General features: G+C 35.2%; 1 long non-coding RNA gene across 1 annotated transcript; it reads right to left on the bottom strand.

The window, feature by feature from the left end:
• Positions 1-396: 396 nt before the first annotated feature.
• On the bottom strand, positions 397-6256 carry LOC111088796. The gene is made up of 4 exons (XR_002613209.1): positions 6106-6256; positions 3989-3995; positions 634-636; positions 397-410 (listed from the first exon to the last, which is right to left on the bottom strand). It is a non-coding gene; the product is annotated as an uncharacterized LOC111088796 (long non-coding RNA).
• Positions 6257-7772: the final 1516 nt, after the last annotated feature.

Here is a 7772-nt window from a genome sequence, read left to right on the forward strand (position 1 = left end):
AAATTATGAACACTGCTCAACATCATGAAAATTAAACCTTATTTTCAATAAGCAATCCTGAAAAATATTTGGGGGTGCTTAACTTTTTTCCAGGTGTATATATGATTCTAAAGTTTTTTTTTTCCTCAATATTTTCTCAAGGGGTTCAATGTTAGTGTTATAGCCAATATGAAGTGATTTCACATTACCAGTAGTTGATTGTCCGGTGGCATATTCTATATGCTCTAAGAAAAAATGAAGAAATAATAGATGTTTTGACCTGTTTATGGTGACACGAAAAGAAGTGAACAGAACATAACTTAGAGAATTTGTCGGTTTACGGTATACTAAGAGGACTGGTTCTGTTTTTCTCTGGTTATGAAAACATCCAAAAAAGGAAGTTGGTCCTCCTCTTCCCATTCAACTTTAAACTTGATAGTTCGGTGAAGTTGATTAAGGATTATGTTGGTAAATAAAGCTTCAAAGTCAGAACTTAACATTTTTCAGTGTTTTTAATCTTGTTCGCAAAATCTAAACTGTTTTGGATGTGCCACAAAGAGATTTTTCCAACAAATGGGGATAGTTGTCCTGCTAACCATTTAGATAAAGGGTATGTGATAGAACCTACGTTACAAATTATAGGTCTAAGGGGACAGTCTTCTTTATATGTTTTAGGCAAACCTTACGGTAAGGTAAGGAAGGATTAATATGTTTTAACTTTTTTAAAATATCTGGGTAATAACCAAGAATTGTATATAGTTGTGTGTTAAAGTCAGACACCATCTTAGGTAAGGGACCGGAGCTTAATTTTTCATAAACATACCCATCCATAAGAAGTTCTTCTAACTCTTTTTCAGAAGCGGTTTTGTTAGTTTTTTCAGACTTTGTGATTACAATATCGTTGTTCAACTTCAATTTCCTTATTTCTTCAGAAAGACAGTGGGGGGAAGGATGACTTGTGACTTTTATTATTATTACATAATGCACTAGTTATGCTATTCGTTAGGAGGTTCATATCTTCACTGTTGTCTTTGCCTGACTTAACAATGTCTGATATTAAGTCTATATTCGGGTTCGCATTCTTAAAGGAAAGGGATAAGTCATAAACATACTACAGGGTGGGCTATTTTGTGTAACTTGCTCGTTTGTGTTGGAGTCGTATATTCTGGTAGTATGCGTGCCGCCTTACGTGACGCATAAAACGCCTCATTAATTTCGGGATTAATCTTCTCAGTCCTTTCTTTTAAGATGTATTCTTCAAGGTTACCAAAAGGAAGTCATTGATTCTTCTTCAGTATTTTTGGTGCTAAAGTTTTTGGAATAACTTTGTTCTTCAAACACATGATAAGAAACTGTCTTTGCAATTTTTCCCGTTTTGCCTTCAGGAACTGTGTTTCAAACTTCCTGTAGAGTACACCAATGTCACGATGATGCTTGATAAGATGTTTAAGATATATTTGTTCCTTCGTGGATAATATAGTAATAATAATAATAAAATAACACAAGATCGTGTATAACAATTAGTGAAAAAACCACAGTAAACGGAACAAACTGTCAGAAGTCTGATATCAGAGAAACTAGTTACGACAAGTTCGTGCGCCCTCTTCAGTCTCACGTTGTCTTCTGGCAGGAAAAAAAAAATGGTCAACAAACGCCTACGTGACCCCTGATCTTGGAATTCCCTTAAGGACTCAGGAAGTTGTTAAGTTTAAAGTGGCCTTAGTGTTGAAATTAGGCAGGTTTCTGATTAAGCAACTTTCGACGATTCTTCTTTTTATGTAGTTATCCATTTTGTATAAAATTCTTTAACTTTTTCAAGGGCTTATTAGGTCAAATGGGTTTGGTATCTTCTTGCCTGATTCTCTCGCAGGGATAACACTGTGACTTTTAATCAGCACCCAAAGTTATTCCTGTTAGCAAATCAAGCAGTAGTTGGGGTGGACTCGTCCATTATCTTCACTGTCCATTAATCTAACAGACATCAACCACTATTTTTGTGTGTCAAAACCTTGAGGATTTGTTGTCATATTTAAGGGTTGGAACCTGAAACAAGCAGACTTTTACACAAATTATTACAACCTTCACCAGATTTTACTTGTATAAATGTTAGAATCTTTAGTAGAATAACAATTAGATTCATTTGCACTCGGGCAGTGTTTCTGTAGCTTTAACTTCTATGGGAGTACTTTTATTAAAGTTCTCACTTTCGATTGTCAGTAAGAAGTTTGTGGCCCGGCATGGCCAGGTGGTTAGGGTGCTTTGCTCGCGGGTTCGAATCCCCATCACACCAAACATGCTCGCCCTTTCAGCCGTGGGGGCGTTATATGCGACGATCAATCCCACTATTCGTTGGTAAAAAGAGCAGCCCAAGAGTTGGCGGTGGATGGTGATGACTAGCTGCCTTCCCTCTAGTCTTACACTGCTAAATTAGGGACGGCTAGCGCAGATAGCCCTCGTGTAGTTTGCGCGAAATTCAAAACAAACAAACAAGAAGTTTGTATATTTTGGTGTACTTTTACTTTCCTAGAACTCCTCAGTTAACTTTTACTTTTGTTTATGAGGCAACTGCTTGGATTTCACTTATAATTTAGTTGTTTGTTTAAATTCGCCAGTGAGCAAATAGTGTATAAGTTGCTCTACAGGCTAGAGGAGCTTAGGATTTTATTTAAAATATACAGTATTACTGTTTTTTAGTAAGGTTAAGGCAATAGTTAACTATGTTGTGTTACATTTTAACTTAGGGACACTGTGATTATTTCTCTTTTATATGCTAACTTAGTTACGCTAGCACAACATATTATTTAACAAAGTCTTCATCACCCTTGCTTGTCCCACACACCTTTTTCTTTATACATAGACATACAATCACTTGCTTAGTATTGTATAATAACGTATTGTCATTTTTATGTAAACTGTCAAGATTTCAAGTAAAGACCAATTCCTTGTGTAAATCTGAGTCCCATTTCATTGTTTTGGCCAATCTGCCATACCCATCGGGAAATACACCCACATACAAGATTCGCAAACCTCCCGTTTTTAGGGGCTCGGACTTCTCTTCTTTCCCATAAATCTTAGAGATATCACACTTTGCTGCTATAGTAAACACTGTTAGTATTGATGGTGTCATATAAGAAAGTATTACGTGCCTGCTCCCCTTAGTTAATATACATTTCTTTTCAAAAGTATCATTTCTTAATTTTTAGTTTGTATGACGAGAGTCATTTACGCAATATTTTTCTTGTTTTGAGAGCATGCAAGTAGGGATTCTCTAATAGGCAATTAACTGATTTTCTTGCAGAGAAGATAGCACACGACATCCGGAAATAAAATGGTATTTCTCTTCTCAGTAAATCAGGTGTCAGCCATGCTTTCGAGAATACAGATTTTAATGTGAAGTGCATTTCGTGTGTAACAGTGTTTTTTAAGTGTTCTATGGATTTTTGAAAAAATAACTTTTGCAAACTAAGTTTAATAACTTCCACTGTAACATGAACTTTACTTTTATTTAATATAGTGAAACTTATAACTATAGCATTTAGTAGTGTTTAACTTCAATTTTGGATTTACTATATTAGGGATTTTAGGTTACTTTGCTTTGTTTATAAGTTTAGTTCCTTATGGGCCTGTGCTTTGGTTAAGTTTTGAGTACAGTGTTTGCTTAAATCATAACTTTGTTTAATGTTTTTATCTTTAACATTTGAATTTTACTTAACATTAACATTTCACTGTAATTTTTAAAGTTAGAAGTTCTTGGTTTAACTTTCAGTGGAATACACTAAACTAATGAAAACTTTTATATAGTCTTCACTTTACTATTATCAGTTTCACATGCACCATTAAGCACCTGCCCTTGTTTTGTTTTTTTATGTCTACTCAGAAAGACACTGTTTTTGTATAATTTCTTTTTCTTCTTCCAAACACTTTTCAATCCACTGCCATTCTTTCATTTCTCGGTGGATTGACTTGGAACTTTGATAGGGTTATACCTTGATCCAGTACGCTCAGACACTTTTTCACTTTTTTTGATTTAGGCCTTTTAAAGGATTTTTATGGGGTCAATAGTAAAACAACCCAAAAATATATATTTTGGGCTTCCGTGCAATCAAGTGCCATTCACAGAAAAAACATTAGGAGGGGTCAAGTAACTCAAGTTTTAAAAAATTATAAAATCGAACTACAAATACCTTATGATTTTCCAATAACATAGAAGAATAATTTTACATATCTTGTAATTTTTTTTCTTTTTGAAAATTCAGGGGAGTCAAGTGATCCCCCTCTTGCCCCTTCCTGCAGGCGCTCAGGTGTGCAATCATATTTACAGCAATCAAGATGAAAACTGACACAAATATAAATTTTCATGTGCCCAACACATTGACACAGGAAGAAGTTGGATTCACCCATTTTGAGTCTTTTTAGGGGAGTCAGTGCTCACAAAAACAACATAATTTTTGAATTTTTTGGTCGATTACTCTGCCGTATTTTGACCAATTTACATGGGATTCAGTAAAATGATACTTTTATATAGGTCCATTTATACAGGATTGGGTACAAAGCTTTTACAGGTTCTATACATATGATAAAAAATATGGGATATGCTCATTTTAGGAGAAGTCAAAAGGTTAACTAAAATTATGGATTTTAGTGGTTTTGGTCAATTACTTAGCCTTGTTTCAACCAATTTATATGGACTTTAGTACAAAATTACTCTTTGAAGGTCCCAAACACAGATATAAGAAATTTGTGGAATATTTGTTTTTTGCTCAATTTTTCAGTGAGGAAAGTACATTTTGGGGTTTTTGTGAACTATTCATGTGTATGACAACCAACGTACATAGGACTTGGTACAAAGATACCTTCTTGCAGGTCCCAAGCAGCACTATAGACAGTTTTCGATTTTTCTAAGTTTTTCCCGAATTGGCAGTGGGTGGTGATGACTAGCTGCCTTCCCTCTAGTCTTTTACTGCTAAATTAGGTATGGCTAGCACAGATGGCCCTCGTGTAGCTTTGTGCAAACTTCCATACAAACCAATCCAATATACTCCATAGCTTGGTATTCTTCAGACCACCAGTTAACTGCACTAATTGACTGCTCTGTGAGAAAACCTTTTTGCATGGGAAATACCATAATGCAATACTCATGATATTCATAAACATCCAGTTAAGTCAGCACAACTCCAACTGGAATGCTACCATAAAAAAAAAGTAATCATGAGTAAAAATTAGGAGAATTGACCATTCCTACTGTAAGTACCATCTAGTGTTGTCAACTACAAAATTACAAATACATACCCCTAGAGATGACAGCAAGAATTACCTTTGCCTTCACAGCATAGTAGTTAAACCAAGCCACCATACTTTCAATACTATTATTGCTCTTTACAGGCCGGATAACCCACTACACAAGATAAACATGAAAAATAAGCTGGACCAAATCTAACAACATTACATATTATTTCAAATATTTATACAACTCATGCCAACGTTTCATACTGTGTGAGATCTCTTACTGTGACACAATATAAGGTCACATCAGCTGACATGCAAAATTTCTGAAGATGTTCCAATAGGCAAATATCTGCACATATTAACCACAAAACCTAATGAATTTTGAAGACAGCAACAATTGCAAAATCTTTTCAGACATCTGGTATGTTAGAGTTTCCAGCAATCATCAACACCCAAAATCTGTCATCAATGTTTTTCTCAGTTTTCATCTAGTATAACATGGTCTACTCCACAGACCTAAAAGCCACATACAAACTAAGATTTATTCTTCCTTACATTCAAACACTATCTGAAAGTTGTATTATTCTATCCCTCACTATCTCTTTAATTTCATATGTTGGCAAAGTCACTAGTGCTCCAGAGGATTCTGAATGGCAGTTGTTTTAATAATTTGAATTGCCTGTGTTCATATGATGATATACTACAGTTTTCCTGCCCTTAAGGGTAGGATGAATCAGCCAAGTCAGAAGCCAGTCCTGATGATTTCTTTTGCTCACTTTCAGTTTGATGTGAGCTATTTACATCATCTCACCATAAAAACTGTTTCAATCAGCAGAAAAATGCTCCTTAGACCCATTTGATACCATATATGTTTACTCAGTACTACTTCTATGAATTTACTTGTAAAAACCTGAAGATAGCTTTTATGTATGGAAACATCTGTTAGCTGAGTTCTTGCACAGATCTTAAAATATAACATTGATAAATGGAAACATCGGCACATGTAGATATGTAGATCTTGAAAGTCAAGTTGTTCAAAACTTGAAAATAGCATTGATAACTGGATCAGTTATTGGTTGAGCTGTTGCAAAAAAATATCTGCTAAAGCTTTTCGCCAGACACTAATAAGAACCTCATTGAGATCAGTAGGTGGCATACTCAGGAAGGCCCTTCCAATAAGTCTCTTTAGGTCATCTGTGTAAGTAGCCAAGTCTTTGTGAGGCTAGCACTTTCAAATTATGAATTTGTAACTATGGATTTAGTTATCCATGGGTTGAATCTATGTACCACTCAGCAATGACAATGTTCCGATCATTGAGTTGTTCTTCACTCGTGCTCTAGGATGTTGAGTGATGAACCACCAAGGCTTAGTGTCAAAGATTGCACAAACTGCCCTTTAGTAAAACCATTTCAGTAGGTTTAATATAATTATAAAACTGCTGGGCAGACATATGTATATTTGCTGCCAGCACCATTACTGCTGTGCGACTGATACACTGTTAGCACCCAATAAGAGCTCTTTTCACCTTCTTCAATTACAAAGACACATACACCCTAGTGAATAGTGTCTTCTAGTGATGTTAGCAGTAAGATACTGCAATATGTAGGGGTATTCATCATAACTCTGTCTTACATGAAGCTCAGACACAGTCATAATGTGTTGGCAATGTGTCTTACTGAAGCAGAAGGCTCTTGACTACTCCAGGGACCTACCTAATCCACCTGATAGCACAGGCCTGTGAATTTAAACTTCATAAAAGTTGTTTTGGTTTTAATAACAGATTTTTCATAATTGAGCAACACAGATTTCGAAAATAATCTGTGTAGCTCAATTATGGAAAATATTTTCTATCACATAAGGATTTTTTACAAATCAGGAAGAAAAAATATCTTACTTTGATCAAATTATTATTTCATTTACTACAATGAAAATTTTTTATTATTATGTTTGGGTTCTAGAATGATTGATAAGACTCTCATGTTACGATTGTTCTAGAGAAACCTATAGCCAGTGGTTGTGAACATTTTAAGCATAACAAAATGTGACCCAATTTTGGTGAAAATGATTCACTTATGTAAAAGTACATATGACATTTTGTGAAAAATCTGTACATGATGGAGAAAAATGGATATCACTTTTGGATTCAGTATATAAAAATTACTGCAGAACATGTAAATATTTCAAAACAATAAAACCATCGCAAGCCTATGTAGTCGGTTCATTCTAGTATATGTATCCAACACACTTCCTCTCTCCTTACCTACTGGTGATCCTTTCCAACACTTAGTAATGCAGAGCTCATCAACAAAAGATTATGAAAATCACAGAAACTTACCACAGTGACTCTGATCATCTAAACTGACTGCCATCCCCATGACCCATCATTGTCACCCCAGGCTTCTACATATGGGATGTAACATCTAGATGTTCCCTCTAGCTGCTCGGCACATTTTCAGTTCTAAAGACAGATCAAGAATGCAGACACAGCTCTTTCCACGACTGGTGAAAGTCTCTAGTCCAAAAAAGGGCCTATTCTAAACCTTGCTCTCACTTTTTGTCCCTACTT

This window comes from Limulus polyphemus, unplaced genomic scaffold, assembly GCF_000517525.1.
Source record: "Limulus polyphemus unplaced genomic scaffold, Limulus_polyphemus-2.1.2 Scaffold4456, whole genome shotgun sequence".
NCBI lineage: Eukaryota > Metazoa > Arthropoda > Merostomata > Xiphosura > Limulidae > Limulus > Limulus polyphemus.